The following is a 21,882-nucleotide window of genomic DNA, read 5'->3' on the forward strand; positions in this document are numbered from 1 at the left end:
AGGTCAGATGGACAGGAGCCAGCTGCAGGATCCAGTGCAAGCAAAAGCCTGTGAGCCTTGCTAGAAAGCCCACTTATATTCCATGCAGGCCGCACCTCAAGGAAACGCCCTTCCAACTGACTGGCTACTGGCTGCAGAGTCCATCATGGAGGTGATCATATTATATCAAATCTCATCATGGAAGTGATCACAACATCACACAACTGCCAAACTACATCATAACTGCCAACTGAGAATCATGGCCCAGCCAAGTTGACACACAACCTTAATGATCACACTTCCATCTTCTTTTGATGCTTCCTGTGTCATTCAACATTTGGCCCATAGAATTCTTCAAAACTGCGGCTGGAGGCTTGAATTTCTTCTTCAGTGTTTCAGCTTGAGAAACATCAAGTGTGTTCTTTCCTTTGGTTTTCTAACTCCAGGTGTTTGCACATTTTATTATACTTTACTGCCCTTTGAAATCTTCTGTTTAGCTTTTACTTTATTATTTCTTCCATTTACTTTAACTAATCTACATTCAAGTGCAAGTTTCAGAATCTCTTCTGACATCCATTTTGGTCTTTTCTTTCTTTCTTGTGTTTTTAATGACCTGTTGCTTTCTTCACATTTGACGTCATGCTATCAACCCACAACTTGTGTCATTTTCAGTCATTAGTGTTCAATGAGTAAAATCTGTTCTTGACTTGGTCTATAAATACAGGGGGATATACTCAAGGTTGTACTTTGGCTCTTGTGGATTTGTTTTAATTTTCTTCAGTTTCAACTTGGACTTGCATATGAACAACTGATGGTCTGTAAGCCTCTGACCTTGATCTGACTGATGCTATTGAGCTTCTCCATCATCTTTTCTACAGATATAGTCAATTTGATCCGTGTGTATTCCATTTGGCAAGGTCCATGTGCACAGTCACAATTTATGTTGTTGAATAAAAGTATTTGCAGTGAACAAGCAGTTGGTCTTGCAAAATTCCATCTGATGTCATTTCTATCACCAAGGCCATATTTTTCAACTACTGATCCTTGTTCTTGTTTCCATCTTTCGCATTCCAATCACCAGTAATTATCAGTGCATCTTGATTGCATGTTTTATCAATTTCAGACTTCAGAAGTTGGTAACAATCTTCAGTTTCCTCTTCTTTGGTGTTAGTGGTTGGTCATAAATTTGAATAATAGTTCTATTAACTGGTTTTCCTTGTAGGCATACAAATATTACTTCAGGGTAGATCTTCAAATGTTCTTTTTGATGATGAATGCAACACCATTCCTCTTCAATTTTTCATTCCTGGCATAGTAGACCATATGATTGCCGGATTCAAAATGGGCAATACCAGTCCATTTCAGCTCACTAATGCCTGGGAGATCGATGTATATGCATTCCATATAATTTTTGAAAACTTCCGATTTTCCTAGATTCATACTTCGTACATTCCATGTTCCAATATTTAATAGATATTTGCACCTGTTCATTCTCATTTCTAGTTGTGCCACATTAGCAAATGAAGTTCCTGAAAGCTTGACTCCATCCACATCATTAAGGTCAACTTTGAGGAGGCAGCTTGGCACTCATCTTTAGCAATATATCAGACAGTATTCTGCTGGTATTCATAATATTTTCACTGGTCAGTCTTTTTTTGGAGTGGAAGTAGACCACCAGGCCCTTCCTAGTCTGTCTTAGCCTCGAAGCTCCACAGAAACCTGTCCACCATGGGTGATCCTGCTACTATTTGAAATATCATTGGCATATCTTCCAGCATCACAGCAACATGCAAGCCCTCCCTCCTACCCCCACCTCCAGTATGAAAAATTAGCAGATGAGCCGTGGATGATGGGATACAAGCATAATAATATAAATAATGTAAACATGATCAATGGAAAAAAAAATGTGATTTTCTGTGAGCAAGTTTCAGATTTTTAAGGGCCATGAAACTGTTTTAAAACTGTACTTAATTAGCTAACCTCACAAATATGGATTATCACAGAGGTTAAAATTAAATATAAGCAACTCATAAATAGTTATGTATTTGTTATATTTTTAGGTGATTAATGGGTAAGCAATTGCTGTTAAATAATAGCAACTTGGGAATATGTTCACATTTGTTCTTTAAATCTGAGTAATAAATACTTTATGCATAGATACTTTATATTACATGAACAATTCATATGAACTGTTCAAATCTCATACCACCTTTGAGTTGCAATAAGATTCCTGCATCTTGGTATCTTTTGAAGAATTCTTAATTAGATATATAGGAAAAGTGAGGTCGGGAGTGGGAACTACTAGGTGATATTATTATTGCAATCAGGAGTGAGAGTTTTCTGTAAATTCACTTCAAGGAATGACATTCAAATGCCAATAGCGTAATGTGCCTTGTATTGCACCTAACATGTACCTTTGTCTGTGATAACTGCTTGATACCCACTGATAAGAAAATAGGACAGAATGAATGTTTCTTGGATACCAGAGGCAATGTGATATATTTGGAAAGAGTATGTACTTTGGAATCTGGTGGTCATGAGTTGAAGATCCAACTCCATTAATTACTAGCTATATAACCTTGGGCTAGTCATTAAAAAAACTCTTTGAGCCTCAGAATTCTCATCTGTAAAATTAGGAAAATAACCTCTATGCAGATTGCTGTAAAGGTTAGAGATAATGTGTATATAGTAACTGACACAGAGTAGAATCATAAGTGATAACTTATCTTTATTACTGTTAATAAATAATGTAGAATTCTAGGAGTCAGGAAAATGGGGAAAAAAGTAAAAAGAAAAAAAAACCCTCTATGGTATTCTCAACATAAATGTCAATATCAACAGCATCTTGAAAGGTTAGATGAGAGGCTTAGGGGGCAGTGACACTCTGTTAATCATGGTGAAATAATTTGGAAAAGGAGAGAGAGAAAGGTTACATAATTTGAAGAAAGTAAACAATTTCACTGAATTATACATATAATATTTGTGGAAATGGTGCATCCTTTGCTATGGATATTTTTACAAAAATAAAATAAATAAATATCAATGATCATATTCACCAGTACTGACCTAAAAAAGTTAAAATTAGAAAAATATCCCCAAATAAACATTTTTGTTATAAAGGCTTCACTTCCCTCCTGAAGCTTTTGTCAAGTACAGTTGGTTTTCCCAATAACCCAATTTTAAAACAGAAATAGCAATGCTTTGATCTTGTTAGGAGGCATCTTCCATGAGTTCTTGGACAATAGGCAGGTAAATATCTAAGCAACAGCTGCCCCAGGAATCTAAATATTTCACATTTCATTTCATCTATCCACCTTTTCACGAAGTTTCACTGAATCAAACATGCACTTTTTTTTTTTGTCTAAATCCTGATCCAGACAAATTCTCTAGAGGCAAAAGGGGGCTTTAGTATGTCAGTGCAAAGCCTAAAGCTGGAGGTGAGGTAGAATAGAAAGACACTCCCATTCTCTTTAGGAAGGCTTTGGTTTGATCCTTCCTTTTCCCTCCTGATTGTATAGAAGCTGCTCAGGAACACCCTCCACGATTTCTCTCTGCTTCTTGCCCTTCAGTTTCCTGGTCCAGAGCTCTCCCTCCACTAGTTTTGCTTTGCTCTTCATTCTCCTGGCTATTCTTGTACGCAGAACCACAGGTGGGTCAAGGGCTTCTCAGCTCTGTTCCCCAGCAGAGTCAGAGCCTAAGTTGGGACCTTTGTGTGAGGAAAGGAAAATGGTAGCCCATGTAGCTCTAGCTTATCATAGAATGTGGTGCCTTCAGAGACACAGGGAACCAGTAGAATTGGAGTAGTGGAATGAAAAAGAATTATATAGCTATTGCAGGTTTACACAGAGGGCTGTGTTGGTTGTGGGAGCATGTGTGTGTACACACACACATACGCACACCTCAAACCTAGCCTCAGATGACTTTAATTTCTGTAAAGTTATATATTACATTTCAACATAAAGAAAACAAAAATCCTCACAACTGGACCAATAAGCAGCATTATGATAAATGGAGAAAAGATTGAAGTTGTCAAGGGTTTCATTTTATTTGGATTCAAAATCGACTCCCATGGAAGGAGCAGTCAAGAAATCAAAGGATGTATTGCCTTGGGCAAATCTGCAAAATACTTTGTTAAAGTGTTAAAAAGCAAAGATGTCACTATGGCCCTGACCCAAGCCATGGTATTTTCCATCTCCTCATATGCATGTGAACGCTGGGCACTGAATACAGAAGACCAAATAAGAATTGACACTTTTGAATTATGGTGTTGATAGAAGAATGTTGACTATACATACCATGGATTGCCAGAAGAAGGAACAAATCTGTCTTGGAAAAAGTACAGCCAGGATGCTCTTTAGAAAGGAGGATGGCAAGACTTCATCTCATGTACTTTGGACATGTTGTCAGGAGGGACCAGTCCTGGAGAAAAACATTATGCTTGGTAAAGTAGAGGGTAAGCAAAAAAAAGCAAGACCCTCGACAAGATAGACTGACACAGTGGCTGCAACAATGGGCAGAAACATAGCAAATATTGTGAGGATGGTATAGGACAGAGCAGCATTTTTTCTGTTGTACACAGTGTCACTATGAGTCAGAACTGACTTGATGGCACCTAATAAAAACAAAACTCACTTATTGACTATCATTGTTATCCAACATTTTGCGTTCACGACAATAGTAAAAAATCTACTACCTGACTATTTGGCGCATTAACAACCTACATCTGGCAGTAACAAACACTGAGGTGTAAGGCGAGAGTAACACTAGCTGTGTTGGTTAAGGTTCTGTGTTATCTTGGCTGGGCCATAGTTCTCAGTTTGGCAGTTATGTAATGATGTACTTTAGCAATTGTGTAATGATGTAGTCATCCTCTATTTTGTTATCTGATGTCATGTAATGCTGAATTTTGCATAATGACCTGGTCTTTGGAACCTAACCATGTCAATAAATGAGAAGTTGGTGTACTTGTTGTGGTTAGATCAAACTGTTAATAGCATACATTTCTTTCACCACCATCATTGTTAAAATACTACTAGTAATAGCTTGCTCACATGTACCTGGAAATGTGCTAAGTACTTTACATTCATTATCACACTTAAAACTTTCACTCACCCTCTAAAGCTATTGTTATTAGTTGCTGTCAAGGTGGCAAGAGAACAAACTGTTGCCCAATCCTGTGTCATGTTCATGATCGTTGGCATGCTTGATTCCATTATTGTGACCACTGTGTATTTTGAGTGTTTCCAACCTCAGGGACTCACCTTCTATCGCTATATCAGAAAAGATTCAATGGTTAGCCACAGGTTTTCATTGGCTAATTTTTTAAAGTAGAACGCCAGACCTTTCTCCCTAGTCTGTCTTAATCTGGAAGCTCTGCTGAAACCTATCCACCATGATGACCCTGCTGGTATTTGAATTATTGGTAGCATAGCTTCCAGCATCAGAGCAATATGCAAGCCATTACAGTACAACAAAATTACAGACAGATGATGGCCCTCTAAGGTAGGTACTATTATTACCAACATTTTACAGAAAAGCTTAAGGAGCTTAAGTAACCAGCACAAAGTCAGCAGTGGAGCCCAGATGTCAATCCAGGTATCCTGACTCTAGAGGCTGAGCTCTAAACCATACCATTGCATTCCTTTTTAACTTTGTCCCAACCAGGACCTATTAAAAGAAATGGCATGTGGTGACTAATTAGGTGTACATGTCAAGCTGATGGCAGGTCTGGACTGTGCATCAGTGCTTGCCTTCTGCAAAATATCCTTTGTACAAAAACCGAGACACAGAAACACAACCAGACCTTCCCAATTGATCATCTCACTTCCATTCTCTCTCCCATTCTAGCTCACCCTGTATATCACTGAGTCAATTCCAACTCACGTTGGCCTTATAGGACAGAGTAGAACTGTCCCATTGGGTTTCCAAGGAGTGGCTCGTGGATTCGAACTGCTGACCTTTTGGTTCGCAGCCAAGCTCTTAACCACGGTGCCACCAGGGTTATGTAAAAGACATATGTAAAAGACAATTTGGATAATGCAAAATAATCCAATAAACCCCTCCATCGTTAAATTCTTCTGTAAGGTACTGTCATGAATTAAATTATGTCCCCCCAAACATGTGTATCAGTTTGACTGGGCCATGATTCCCAGCATTGTGGGGTGGTCCTCCATTTTGTGATTGTAATTTTACTTTAAAGAGGATTAGGGTGGGATTGTAACACCCTTACCAGGTCACATCCCTGATCCAATGTAAAGGGAGTTTCCCAGGGGTGTGGTCTGCACCACCTTTTATCTCTCAAGAGATAAAAGGAAAGGGAAGAAAGCAGAGAGTTGGGGACCTCATACCACCAAGAAAGCAGCATGGGCCGGGGGTCCCTGCACAAAGAAGCTCCTCGACCAGGGGAAGATTGATAACAAGGAATCTTCCTCCAGAGCCAACAGAGAAAGCCTTCCCCTGGAGTTGACACCCTGAATTTGGACTTGTAACCTACTAGACTGCGAGAGAATAAATTTCTCTTTATTAAAGCCCCCCACTTGTGATATTTCTGTTATGGCAGCACTAGATGACTAAGACAGGTACCTTTGCATGTTAGTAGAAATTGGGTGAGATTTCGGTCTTTCCTCCAGAGAACAAGGACATGACACTATGGCCTCTGTGTTAAGATTCTGTTTTTACTTATTAAAAATTGAATTAATGAAAAGTATATTGGTCCCGTTAGCCCTTTCGTTTGAAATATGTGATATTTGCACAAAATTGCCCTTACTTTAGTAGTCCCCTCTCCCATTGACAGAATGGAAATTAAAAATTTTAATTATGATAAATGGACAAAAAAGGGTTATGGTATTGGCAAGTTTATTTTTACATATGGGTGACGAACTCATAGAATACTGTAGATCTAATTTTTATTAGTCTCGTGAAATTTATTTCTCTTTAACTATTCTTTAAATTTGTATTTTACTTTGTTTTATAAACTGTTTATTTTATTTTTCCTCTGTGGTCAAAACTGCTTTTTCCTTTTAGGTTCTACTTGTCATTGATAAAAACCGGTTGCCTGTGAGTAGATTCCAACTCATGGCAACTCCATGTGTGTCAGGGTAGAACTGTGCTCCACAGGGTTTTCAATGATGGGTTTTTTTGGAAGTAGACGTCCAGACCTTTCTTCCAAGGTGCTTCTGGGTGGACTCAAACTTTCAACATTTTGTTTAGGAGTCAAGCTATTTAACCCTTTACACCACTCAGGGATTCCTGTCATTGATGATGCCTTCCATAAATACAGCTAAAAAATCCCCTCTAATCTTTCAAGACATAAAGCTCTGGTTGTACAGTGGTTAAGAACTCAGCTACTCACCACAACGTGGGCAGCTTGAATCCACCAGCCATTCCTTAGAAACCTCTGTGGTAGTTCTACTCTGTCCTATACGGTTGCTATAAGTTGGAATTGACTTGATGGCAATGGGTTTATTTTTGGTTTTAGTCTTCCAAGAGGAACCTTGGTGGTACAGTGGTTAAGCACGCAGCTGCTAACTGGAAGGTAGGTGGTTTGAACCCACTAGCCAAGATTCTCGATTGTCTTGGGGTCTGTATTGTAATTGGATGTTTGTCAATTTAAAATCAGGGAGACCAAGCATGTTACCCCATGTATTTTGAGTGTAGAGAGTATAACTTGCTAAGGATAAAACTGAATTTTTTCTTTTGTATAAAAATGAGAAAAGCTGACTACCACTATGTTGAATTTCCCTGTTTACCTCAGCTGATTAACTGAGCTGATGGTATTACCTAGATGGAGTTTCTTGAGTATTGGTTTGTCTAAATCTATATGTAATATTAACTGAATCCAGGTAGCTATGACAATTGTTTCAGATATGCACATATTATTTTCCCAAAACAATATTATAGAGATTTAATTTTTGTAAAATGGCATGGGAATATTACAAACAATTTTTGCATCATGTTTTAAGCTTCAACTAGTACAATATGTGTACTACTACTATTTTTCTGACATAAATCATAGGTCAAATTTTCATGTTCTTGATGGCTAGTGTACAGCATTTGAGAGAGAATCTTTTATACATTTCTAATAAATTAAAAATATATTTTGGAAGAAGTACACCCAGAATGCTCCTCAGAAGCAAGGATGACAAGACTTCGTCTCACATACTTTGGACATGTTATCAGGAGGGAGCAGTCCCTGTAGAAGGACATCATGTTTGGTAAAGGAGAGGGTCAGCGAAAAAGGAAAAGAGGAAGACCGTCAACAAGATGGATTGACATAGTGGCTGTAACAATGGGCTCACACGTAACAATTGTGAGGGTGGCGCAGGACCAAGCAGTGTTTCGTTATGTTGTACATAGGGTCACTATGAGTTGGAACTGACTCAACAGCACCTAACAACAACAATAAATTAAAAACAGCATATATTTTGGGCTGCATTTGCATACAGCAAGATAAATTAAATTGTAATACATTACCAAATAAGGGTGTTCCTTAGTCATATTTTGGGAAACTCTGGTGGCGTAGTGGTTAAGTGCTACGGCTGCTAACCAAAGGGTCGGCAGTTCGAATCCACCAGGCGCTCCTCGAAAACTCTATGAGGACAGTTCTACTCTGTCCTATAGGGTCGCTATGAGTCGAAATTGACTCGACCGCACTGGGTTTTTTTTTTTTTTTTTTTGGTAGTCGTATTTATTAAAACATAAATGTTTTAAGGCAAACACCAAAACTCCTTTTCTTCTTCAACTATTCCCTTCTCCCCCAGCTCCAGACCAGTTGAGTGTCAAAGTTTATTTAGGGTTCTCAGTAATCATGCTTCCAACTACTCTTCCAGACTCTTTCCCATTACTCCCATCTAAAAAAGAAAAAAAAAAAAAAAAAGGAGTTTTTTTCTTTTTTTATAAATCTTGCTCTACAACCAAACTGGATTCCTTACTCTCCTCTTGGATGGTCACTATGTTTCCTTTTCTTTTTGCATCTGGGTTGGGAATGTTTTGCCCCACCCAGATGGACTCTTTCCTTTCTTCAGGATTCCATTCAAAACCCCTGAAGAGATAACTCCTTTTACTCCTTTTTTTCCTCTTTCTATTTAACATAACCCATTAAACCCATTGCCATAGAGTCAATTCTGACTCAGAGGGACCCTACAGGACAGAGTAGAACTGCCCTCATAGGGTTTCTAAGGCTACAAACCTTTATGAAAGCAGACTGCCATATCTTTCTCCCACAGAGCTGCTGGTGGGTTTTAACTACCGACTTTTCGGTTAGCAGTCAGGCACTTAAGCATTGCTCAGTACAGATAATATCAAATTATACACGGTGCAGTTTAAGCTTCTTTTTTATAGCGTTCACTAGGTGGTGAGGAGTAAGCCAAGAAGTAAAATAGCAAATAATCAGGTCATCCCCTCCCTAGCCCAAGAAGACATCAAGAACTGTCCTCTCTTATACTCTTTGCCGAGCCAGGACAGCACCCCAGGCTTCTCATGAATCAGGCTTCACTACTGATCAGAGTTGGTGCAAGTGTTTAGAGCGGAAAAACCAAGGTCTGGAAACTTCTGTTTATAGTTGCATTCCTTAATAGCTGTGGGTTCTGTTTCTACATTTGAAGTGAGATAATATTTTTGAAAACATTTTGTGGAATTTAAGGTCATTTATAGCTCTTAGATATCATGGATATGCCGTATAATATTGTCACAGACTGTTATTTCAATCTTCTGCTGAGATATAGCCAGTGGTGTATTGGTTTAATAACTAGCTCTTCAGGAAAGAAGCAAAACAAAACAAAACCACTGACATAGCATTTGCCAATTTCCTTGGTGTAAGTATTTTTAAAGGCAGATTCCAAACTACCAATGGGACATCGCTGAATACGAACTCGGGCAGAGGTGCTCAGTAACACACTGTTATACAGTATTCCCACCATAGAAACAAAATAGATATAAATAAGCTTAAGAGCATATAAGGTAGTAAAATAAGTAGGAAGTGATGAATTTTGTATCTTTATTGTCTTTTGTTTTTAAGATGATTTATTTAATGGTGAGTTTATATAATCTAACTAATGATAGAGGCTGTTCATAACAAAAACCAAAACCAAACCTGTTGCTGTTGATTTGATTCCAACCCATAGAGACCCTACAGGACAGAGTAGAACAGTCCCATAGGGTTTCCAAGGAGTGTTCAGTGGATTTGAACTGCTGACCTTTGGGTTAGTAGCCTAGCTCTTAATAACTGTGCTACTAGGGCTCTGTCCATATCAAAGGGCTCAGAGAATTCCTGAGAATTTCACAATTGTCTTTCAGGAGAAGATAGAAACCAGTCCTAGCACACTGCTGGTGGCAAGCTTATTTTCCTCCCCAAATATGTTAGTGCAGGAGCAGTGTTTGACTGTGTAACATCTTCCTCTGTTTGCACATAATAAAAACTTAATCGCTGCCTTTTTATTTAATGAACTGTGGTGTACTAAAAAAAAAAAAAAAAGACTGGCTGCTTGAGGTATTTAAAATATGTATTTATTAAAAAACTAGTTCTTGAGTGCACACAATTGGCAAGCTACTTGGCTAAGCTAAGACAGGACGCAAAACATCATACGGGTTAAAACATCATCAAATCTCCTGAAACTACAGATCAAAAGCAGCTGAAAATTGACTTCGTAAGTTTCTTACAGGTCCTCTGCTGGTGTTTGTTCAAAGGATGTCCAAGAAGCTCTAATGTACATTCACTCTTTCACTCCAATCTTTCATCAAAGGTGAAGAAACAAAAAACTAATGTCAATTTCCTTCCCTATATCCATTCAATGGGAACGCTAGTGGCACAGTGGTTAAGAGCTACATCTGCTAACTAAAAGGTTGGACCCCACTGGACCCCTAGAAATTTCACTGAGGTGGAAGACACCTGAATTTTTGTGGGATTAATTTCTCAACCTCTAGCATGTACATGGAAACCCTGGTGATGTAGTGGTTAAGTGCTAGGGCTGCTAACCAAAAGGTTGGCACTTGAATCCACCAGCTGCTCCTTGGAAACTCTGTGGAGCAGTTCTACTCTGTCCTACAGGGTGGCTGTGAGTTGGAATCAACTTGACGGCAATGAGTTGGACAGGTTAGTCTACCAACTTCCTCCTCAGCTCCATTTCCTGATTCCCTTACTCATACATGCCATCGCTCAGTGCAGGGACCCTTGACACAGCAGCATCCTGAGTGGCAAACTTCAGTCACTTCTAGGCCTGGCTGAGGAGGGCCGATTTTGCTTTCATGGCCAAGAGTTCCATTCACGCTGTCACTTCACTCTCACAACGTCCCTAGGAGGCAGGGCTTGCTATTATCCCCATTTTGTGAGGGAGGAAATGGGTTCACAGAGATGAGCTATCTTGCCTAGAATCACCTCATTATTAAGGATTAGAGCTGGCAAAGCTTGTGTTTTTTCTACCACACTACCCTCCTCCTTCCTCCATCATACAACACATGAATGTCTGCTACAATCCTTCAGTATCGAAGCCTGGATAATCTCATTAAAGCAAGGGAGAAGACATGAAAGGTATATTATACTTAAATCTACTTTGCAAATAAAAGTTGCTGTAACTGTTTTTTTTGTTTCACCATCTCCTCATTTAAACATAATAAAAGGCTGAATAGTCATCTTGAAGTTGCAGGGCAAGTCACCACAGGATTTGAAATTCTCTTAAAAGAGGTGAGTTACAACATGCATCTAGGCAGGTTAACTGTGAACCAAACACAAAGTCAATCCTGACAAGACTTTCTTCTTCTTCTTTCTTTATATTTTATTTTATGTAAATGTTTATGTCACTGAAGTAAACTGTAATTATTTACGTTCTGAGGCAGAACTCATACTACCACACATTTAGCACAAAACATAAGAATAGTATCACTTCGGAGATTCCCGGCTTCAGTTGAAAAAGAAAGGACTCCAATCCCTTCATGACTGAGGCAAGGTGGTCGTTACTGAGAGTTTTGATTCCAGAAAGCCAGGTTCATTTTTCAAGAGCTTCTAAAAAAAGGAAGTATGAGATGTTAAAGAAGGAAAGGGGGGGAGGGGGAAAGAAAGTACAATCTATTTAGTATGTCCTTCATTTGGAAATATGTGCCTAGTGGATACAAGGCGCTGAAATGAAACAAAGGGGTGAGTTTGACAAAGAAAGTAATAAAGACCAAATCACACTATCTGGGTCCAGATTTTAATTCAAATGACATTAAAAGGATCTTCAACTCCTCGGTGGATGTATTTCCAAAGAACCTCCTAGAGAACAAAATCATGTGAAAAGGAAATTTTCAGGAAAAATCAAGAACAGGAACCAAAGCTGAAACACGAGTTGAGGTATGATTCTCTGACCAAAGTATTTGACAAGGACAAGCCTAGAAACCCACACGAACAAGAAGGTTCTCCCTTCACAGGATTTTAGTGCAATATGGCTATTTACCCAGTAGGCCAATGCCCTGGTGTCAAGAGAAACACAGTGTGATCAAGAGAGTAAACACAGGTGGAGAACCAGGCCCCAACCCCTCCATGTCAAGAGTCTTCTGAAGGTTTTCTTCTTTATGGCCAAGACATTCTGCTCCAATCCTCAAAAAACCCATGGAAGACACAGTCAGAAAGGGCACCAAGCATCAGGAACTATGGGCCAAATTTTTGCTCACTCTCTATTTTAAAGATCATGTGATTTTGTGTTAAGAAACCAAGAAAAGGAAAAGTAGGGATGGTAAAAAGCAGAAGTAGTTTTATATTTCAAATAGAATTCAATGTCGGGGGGAAAAAAAGAAAAAAAGCATCTTTAATTAAAAATAAAATAGACCCCTATTCATTTTATACATTCTTCCTTTCCATGGGCAAATATGGGTTGTTCATTTTCTTCCAGGACAGCTAGGGCCTCTGTGAATCGTGCAGACATTTCCACGTGTTTATTAAAAGGATTAACCCAATAATCTTCTGTAATTGTTTTTTTTATTTCTGGGTAAGTGTTATGGTTGTTTAGTCTAGTCTAGTTCATAGTAATAATTAAAAAAATGTAACAAGTACAGAGTGCTGTAGAATTTAATTCTCATCACCCCCTTACATAACATACAGCTGAGAAAATATTAAAATATTGCAATTATAATTTACAATAAGAAAACAAGGATCAGTTTACTTGCTCAAAGTCACATAGGATAAGCGGTTAGGATCCTATATCTTTTATCTTCAGGTCCTACTATTCTCTGCCACACCACATGGCCTTTCTAATACCGGGGGCCAAACTTGTGGAGACAACAGAATAAGGTTCATTTTGTCCTAGAGGTACTTGGACCATGCATCTTGGTATAATGGGCAGATTTAGAGTGAATAAAACCCTTTGCAGTCAAATTGATGCTGACTCATAGTGACCCTATAGGACAGGGTAGAACTACTCCATAGAGTTTCCGAGGAGTGCCTGGTGCATTCGAACTGCCGATCTTTTGGTTAGCAACCATAGCACTTAACCACTAAGCCACCAGGGTTTCCTTATTGTGAATGGGTTATCCTTTTTTTTAAACATTATTCAAAAACGGTGTGGTATATCGAGGGAGGTGGGCTGAAGGATGATTGTCAGAGCCTTTTTCATACAAGGTCTGAATCACGAGTGATTCGTCTGGGAGACCATACAATTGTTCTCTTAGTATCATAAATAATCTGCATATCGAAGATTCTAGTATGCATAATTTTAAATTGTAGTAAATTTAACCTGGAGAAAATGGCACACTAAAATTTGGAAATCACTTAAAAGTCCACCAAGAGAAGAATGGTTCAATGAGGGGGAAAAAGCAATTTGGAGTCACTAAAAGCATACACCTAAATAATGTTTATTCCATTCAAGTGCCCAAAATATAACATTAATGAAAAGAAGTAAAACTGCATGTACAATATTATCACAATTTTATTTAAAAAAATGCTGCATAGCTCTGTATATATATGGTTGGTGCAACTAAACTTGGCTGCTAACCAAAAGGTTGGAGGTTTGAGTCTACCCAGAGGTACCTCAGTAGGCAGTCTACTTCTGAAAAATCGGCCATTGAAAACTCTGGGGAGCGTAGTTCTACTCTGACACACACGGGGTTGCCATGAGTTGGAATTGACTTGACAGCAACTGGCTTATATGTGTGTGTGTGTGTGTGCATGCACAAATATACATGTGTATGAATTTTTCGTTGGAAGGAAATATGATTGAAAACCACAATATATTAATAGTGTGATTTTTTTTTCTCTGTTATGGGACATGGTTGATTTCTGGATAATCTATACTCTAGCACGGTGGTTATCCATGGAGTGAGCCACTGGCTTTGACTCCCCAGTCCATCTCTTACTATGTGCCTTGGACATCTTTTGCCTTTGTTGCATCATACATAAGATGGAAACTTTACTAGTATGTACCTCCGGGGTTGCTGTCAAATTAGAGCCAAAACCAAAACCCACTGCCGTCGAATCGATTCCGACTCATAGCAACCCTACAGGACAGTAGAACTGCCTCATAGAGTTTCCAAACAGAGCCTGGTAGATTCGAACTGCCGACCTCTTGGTTAACAGCCATAGCACTTAACCACTACACTGCCAGAGTTTACAAAATTAAAGCAGATAATATAAATATACAACAAATAGCATAGAAAATGCACACCATAGTCCCCCAAATATGGCAATTGTTTATTATATTTTCTTCTTTTTATAGTTTTCTGAATTGATGAGATTTTCTGAAAGAATATCTCTTTCCTAATTAGGACGTAAACAGGTGAATGCTTTAAAAAAATTTAACTAAATTTGTAACCAGTGGCTTGGTGGGGGAGGGGGAAGGGTAATAAAGTAAGTTGATGTTATTGCGCCCCATTTTCATGTATCGTAATCCTAACAAGAATTTGCTAAGAGAAGATATTCTTTCCCCCTGTTTTTGTTAATGAGACCCACACCCTGGTCCAGCTTCTCGCTGGTTGTAAGGGTCAAGACAGGTCCCTGGGTGGCACGAATGGTTTGCACTTGTCCACCAACTGGAAAGTTGGTGGTTCAAACCCACAAGTGGTACCACTGAAGAAAGGCCTGGCGGTCAGTTTCCTTAAAGATTAGAGCCAGAAAACCCTATGGAGCTCTGTTCTACTCTGAACACAGGGGTTTGCCATGAGCTGGTGGAAGGGGGAAGCAGGACTCCAAGGCTGCTAACACACTGACAACAAGGATCGATAAAAAAAATCCTAACCAAGGCTTCCTGTTGCAGAATAGTCCTCACTTTTCTTACGTAGCACTCCTGAGAGGTGTGCCTACCTCCCAGTGTAGCTGAGAGAAAAAAAAAAAGAAAATGAAGGTCTGAAACAATGAGGGAGAGAGTGAAGTGTGCAAAAAACATCATGGGAATCCAGAAACAGGTCAGAGTGTCCTGGGGAGTCAGAACAGGAAGGAGGTGGAAATTGCGTTAGACCCTGAGGGATCGATATTAATAATTCAGGTTAAAGGGATATGCCCATAAAGGCATTTGACTTAAAAAGCCAATAAAGTGGCAGCATTTCCTGCCCTACAAGTCTCTAAGGGTTATTTTTTAATGAGTGGAAAAAAATCTAAATGTTTCTGTAGCTTTGCCACTACTCTTTCTTGTATGGCCACACTTCCAGTGACTTTTATTATGGGATTAAAATATTTCTCAGGCATTTTCGCCACTTTATCCAGTGACAGATTTGAAAGGGGGAGGGGGTGTGCTTGGTGGTGGAGTAAATATGCAAATGGAGGACTAAGGATCATCTGAGAATGCAGTTCCAGGACCTCCCAGCCCCACAAATCTGCACAACGTGTCACGGTATACAAAGGCTAGTGCAGAAAACCCATCAGGGTTCTCTTCCCCAAGTAAATGATTTCCAGTCCTATCACTGCACAGAATCCCCCATCGGAGTGCACGGTTTAGACTTACTGCCATCACACTCACAGCTCTTTGCAGCTGAGAGATTGTTTTAATTATAAAATGGAGAGCAATTTAGGAGAACCGAGGGGAATGTGGATTCCACTGGATAATAAGCGTAGAGCTTAATAGGCACCGATGGATTCTGAGGCTGAAGATTTTGAAGATTGAAGATTCTCTAGTCACTGATGTAAAAAGGGTGTGAGCTCGCTGGGAGCATATAAGAAGGCAAAGTGGTTTGGAGTGGCCTCTCGAGAACCTTTAAGGCCCCTTTGATACTAAGATTTTATTGTAACAACTACCATTTTCTAAATACTTACTATGATCTGAATTTCCACTTATTTATTTATTTGGTAGGTATTTATTAGGTGCCTGCTTATTCCCAGGCATGGAGGATATCACTGTGAACAAATAGAGATAATCCCTGCCCTATCATGGCTCACATGGCTCACAGTTTAGTGGGAGAGATGGTTAACCAAATAAAATATTTGTGGTAAGTGCCATAACTAAGGAGACCTATATAGTAGCGAAGGAATATATAATAGGGGACTTTGACCTACTCGGCAGAATCAAGGAAGGTTTCCACCAGGAAGTGATGACTGAGCTAAGATGAAGGAGCAGGCATTAGCTAGAATCACAGAGTGAGAGAGATGGCAGGAATGAGGCTCTCAGGCTTCCAAGAAGGCCAGTTTGGCTGCAACAGAGGAGGCAAGGACAAGGGCTGAAGCAGAAGAGGCTACAGAAGAAAGGACTCATTCAGGACCTGTTGCAGTAACCCATGATCACAAATCCTAATATAGCTCTGTGAGTTAGAAAATACCCCTGTCTTACAGAAGAGAAAAACGAAGCTCTGGAAACGGAGAATCTGGCCCAAGGTTACAGAGCCAGTAGATGCCCAAGGTGGGATTGGAACAAGATCTGTCTACTTCCAGAGTCTGAATTTTCAGCTGATTGCCCCAATGATTTATGTTCCTACATTGACACATTTTCAGTAGATGCCCGCCCAGAAGGACTTATTAAGGACACCTTTCTTCTCTGGTTCTAGGTTCCAACTGACTGTCCCATTGCCGTTGGTGCCTCCCTGAACAGAGGGAAGAATTCTGGTGTACTCTCCTGGATAAGAAAAGTATTTTTATCTTATCTAAAAGAATCCTTGTTTCAGATAATATTTCCTTAAAGTTTTCTGAGCAAAGTTATCAGTATTGCAAGATTTCTTGGATGACTATGATAGTATTTTTTGTTCAGAAAATAAAGTAACCAGTTATATTGGTTTATTCATGTAAGACTTTACAGGCAGTCCCCAAGTTATGAACGAGATCCATTCTTGAGTCTGCTTTTAAGTCAAAATTGCAGGTACGTCGGTTCTTATTTAGCCTTACTTTAGTGCAAGAAAAAGCTCAAAGCCTTTTCAATGACTGAAAAGCTGCAGGTGCCAAAAGTGAAGGTGATGAATTTGTTGTGAGTGGGGATTGATTCAATCGTTACGAAGTGAGGGCAATTTAAATAACATTCAAGGGCAAGGTGAAGTCTGAAAGTTGGACGTTTGTAACTGGGGACTACCAGTATTATTATGATTATTAACCAGGAATAAGAACATTGTTTACTATGTACCAAGCATCCTGCTAAAAGCACATTGCCCATGTTATCTTACTGAAGCCTCAGTAGTCATGTAATAAGGTCAGGATGTATTATTATTATCTCCCTTTTACAATTGAGGAAATTGGGGCTTATTGAGTTTAAATGACTTACCTTAAATTACACAGTTTATAAAGGGCAGAAGTGAGGCTTAAACCCAGGAGACTTGCCTCGCTCTAAAGCCAATGTTTTAATGTTTCAAAAATTCAATTTTTAAAAGATAATTATTGTTCTAAGAGAATTAGCGAAAGAAGACCCAAAAAAGCCTTTAAAAAAAGCTGCTTGCCAATACGTATTTGTGATTCAACAATAATTATGTTGTTAAACAAGGAAGAACTTGTCATAAAAGATTCTCTGTGGCTTTGACACCAATTATGGATGCTTTAAAGAAATCAATGTGATTTCCTAAATTAATATATCAAATCGGAGGTGCAGGATGGTTCTTTTAACAGAAATGGCTTATTTCCCACAGATGAAAAACCAAACCAATCACCACTGAGTTAGGTCGATTTCTACTCACAGCAGCTTCACCTGTGTGAGAGTAAAATTGTGCCCCATAGAGTTTTCAGTGGCTTATTTTCAGAAGTAGGTTGCCAGGTCTTTCTTCTGACACATCTGGCGATGAACTCGAACCCCCAACCTTTTAGTCAGTAGCAGAGCCCTTAACCTTTCTGGCTACCCAGGTACTCCTCCCAAAAATGAAGGTCACATATGTTTTAAGACAGAGTGTCAGGGGGTAGAGGTTGGTGGAAGAATGAGAAGGAATGAGAGAATTATCCAGTCTTGGTAATCTTCAGAAAATTGCATCCTTGTTTTGAAACTTCTTATGGTAAAATGAAGGGAATAAAATGAGGGCATCGTCAAGACAGACCATCCATTGAGAAAGATGTTGACGTGTCTGCAGGGCTGAGTATCTTTCCTTCTGAAGAAGAAAGGTTTTCACTTACTGTGCATTTACGTCGAAATTCTGAAACCTCTCACAAAAGCCTATCATATCAACCTTGTCACGTCTCACTTGTGGAAACGAGTGGGGTTTGAAAACTTCTGAGTGTGCCATTATGCTTTCCATTTATGTTCGCTGAATATGGCTGTGGGAAAGGAGGTGGGTTTGGGGGGAGGCAGCTCAAACTGAGTGAAACCAAATAGAATGTTTCAGGTGAGGAGGACAGTAGTACCCCCATGAAGGATGGGGCAAGGAGTTTGAAAGGAAAATTTATTTTTTATATGTTTTACAGTTTTTACCTTTTTTGCCCCCAAATAAACTGTTTGTTACATCAAGTATTAGAGTTTAAATAAAAGAACCCAACATTTCTTTGCTTCCAAACTATTTAAAACTTAAAAGTGGTCTCCTTTTCTTATTTAAATAACAAGAAAGGTAGTGTGTGTGAGTGTTTTAGAACTCAAGAGACAAGGAAATATGTAAAAGAAATAGATACTTCCATTCAGATTTCTCAGCTGCTAGAAAACAAATTTAATGTTTGTGTCAGATTTGAGGAAAAGGAACCCGAAATCTAACCTTGGCTATTTTTAACCTTAAGCCAAACTCTGGGCTGGGCAAGGAAAGACCAAATGATTTTGGTGGGTAGAACATTCACAAGACTGTCAACTTCTATTTATAAAATTCTTGGTATTTTTCTTCCTATAACTACAAGTCGACATCTTTCAGGTTTCCCAAGAAGCTTTGACATTTTTCAAAAGTTTAATTTGGTGGAGATGCCTCTAATTTTTTTTTCCCTCATTGATACAGACCAAATGTTTTCCTCTTGTAGCCAGTAGAGGGCGCCAGTGGCATTTGATTTGGCATATAATTCGCCCTGGAAGTTCCCTTCTTAATTAATTCAATGTTTGAAATCAAACCACCATTTAAATGTAATGATATTAATATGCAAGGATAGACGTGTAAACGTGGAGATTTTCCATTCCCATTAAACTTTCTACACAACCACAGATTCCTGGTTCTTCCGTGGGCCCCTTTTAGAGAGCTTATGTTGTAGAAATGTTGGCTGCTATAAATTAAAGCTGCTCAGAATTGAGTGCAGGCACTGAGGCTATGATTCAACATTTCTAAGACTGATTGCAAGACTAGAACGAAAGCAGCGTCTTCCTCCAGTTCTCAAAAAAAAAGCAAAAATTATATTTGACCTAGAACAATACTTAGGAATTTTTGTTTTGTTTTAATTACATGCTAGGGTTATAACGAATATCTTTAATCAAGGGGGAAGAATTCTCCATAGTTAGGGTTCTAGGTACCTTTGATGCCATCCCCTTGTAGTGAAATAAAAAGATTTTTCTTCTACCTCCCCCACCCCAAGTTCATTTCCACAGACATGGGTTTAAAAGGATTTGTTCCATAGTCTGGTATTTAAAAGATACTTTTGCCTTTTGTACTTAAATTTTAGCTAAAATGGACTATTAAATGAAGTAACAATTTCCAAACACCTCACAAAGTATTTTCTTTCTCTCAATAGACGCTAATACGTATGTCTTGTACACACAAGCCATAATTGTAAGAATCTACAGAAACCCCAGACAGCTGAGGAAGCGACGGCTCTGACAGTCACTTCTCAAATTGCCCCCGACCATCCACTTGTCCACTCTAGGTAAGAGAAAGGTCGGGGAGAGTTAGAAATAATCCTTCTGCTTCATCTAATTTTTTTTCTCCTAAAATGCATGTAAAGATGAGTTATTTCACATTTTCAGCCAATGATATTAAAGAAGTGAAACCCTGCCAAACTTGAAATGGAAAATTACTTGAAAACTGTAAGAAGAAAGCCGTGTTCTGTCGTGATACGCATTAACAAATGATGGTTAAATACACCACCCAGCCGTTGCCAGTACATTTAAGAAGATTTCGTCCTTAGGGTACGTTGAGAACATCATACAGAAAGAAGGTTAATTGTGTTCCTGAATACACAAAGAAGTGTCACTTTCTGAGGACACTGTGACCTACTAAAATTTGAAAACTACATGCTAAACCTTAGTCATTTCCCGTGTTGACAAAACATTATCATGTGGAGTCCCTTGGAAAAGAAAAAGATGTTTCTTAATCGGAACGTGGACAATGTTCTGTGCTATTTCCAGTGGTGAGTATTTCCTCAAATCACATATTGTTCAAGGTATCGGGTTTGGTCTCTTATTTTGTGCTGATTTCTGGGCCTTCCAATCGACATGCACTTTGCTGCTCTTTCTGAGAGAAGTTTTCAGAGGGAAAAACAAACCACTCATGGAGATGGAATTGGAAGACGAGGAACTGAAGAGCTGTATTGTACTTCTTGAACAGTTTAGATGGTTGGAACAAAAACCCGCAGCGCTATTAAAAATACAATTTTCGGTGATATTTTGTCCCATGCGAAGCATTAATTTTAATAGAGACTTTATATATAAGCTCTCTTTTGAATAATAATGTAAAATTAAATTTAAATTGTAAATAACGTCCAGATACTAGTTGTTTCCTGGCTCAAATTCTTTAGCACATATGGTGCTAGCATAAGCTTGTGACTGTCTGCCTACTCTGGGTAATTTTGCATGCAAATAGTTTTAGTGCCTACGTTGAGGTGCTAAAACGTGTTTAGTACACTTGAAAATATTTGCATTGCAAAAGGAGAGCGAATCTCCTGAGGAAAATCAAATTGATATTCTCTATGAAGAGACCACTCTGGGCACTGCGAGGCGTCCTCCTATGGAGAATTCTGTTTACAGTGCAACTAGCATTTTTCGTTGACCTTTAGAAAAGAAGGTCTGGTGCAGCCTTGCCAGATTTATAAACCGTTGGACCATCTTCCGGCAGCGTTTACTACATTAATCAGGGGGAGTGAGAATGACGAGTATAGAGTCTACTTGCTTTACTGGGCTGTAGCTTTCCGTGCCTCAGTTTGGTGAACTGGTAGGATAAGGGTGTTCATGATAATTACAGGTTTCAGCTGCAAGGTACCTAAGTCATTAGCTACCTAACTAAGCAGCTAAGTCGGGAAAGGCTTAGGACAGCGAGGCAGCAGCGAACGCTGGGTGTGAAGCGGCGCGCACACTGCCGTTCGCCTCACGCCCATCTGCTGCGTTTACGGGAACCAGTTCGTTAAAGAGTCTGAACTGAATCCAAATAAAATGCATTTCTGATGCAAGCCCGATGCCTGGTGCCATTCTACGCTGCATTATGTCAAATTAGAGTTCAGCTGGAAAAGAGGTTACAGAAATCTAAGTCAATGTTGCATACATAGGACATTGAGAGTAGCGAAGTTCTGCAAAAGTTCAACATCCAAGTTCTATAAACATATCAACCCCCCTCTGACTGGGCCTTTAGTCATCAAAACCGATTACAGAAATTCTAACTCAGAGTAATAAAATTCGAGAGAAGTGCTAGTAAGAAGTTTGTGGAACTTTGATG

This window comes from Elephas maximus, chromosome 9 (assembly GCF_024166365.1).
Source record: "Elephas maximus indicus isolate mEleMax1 chromosome 9, mEleMax1 primary haplotype, whole genome shotgun sequence".
In the NCBI taxonomy this organism is placed as follows: Eukaryota; Metazoa; Chordata; class Mammalia; order Proboscidea; family Elephantidae; genus Elephas; species Elephas maximus.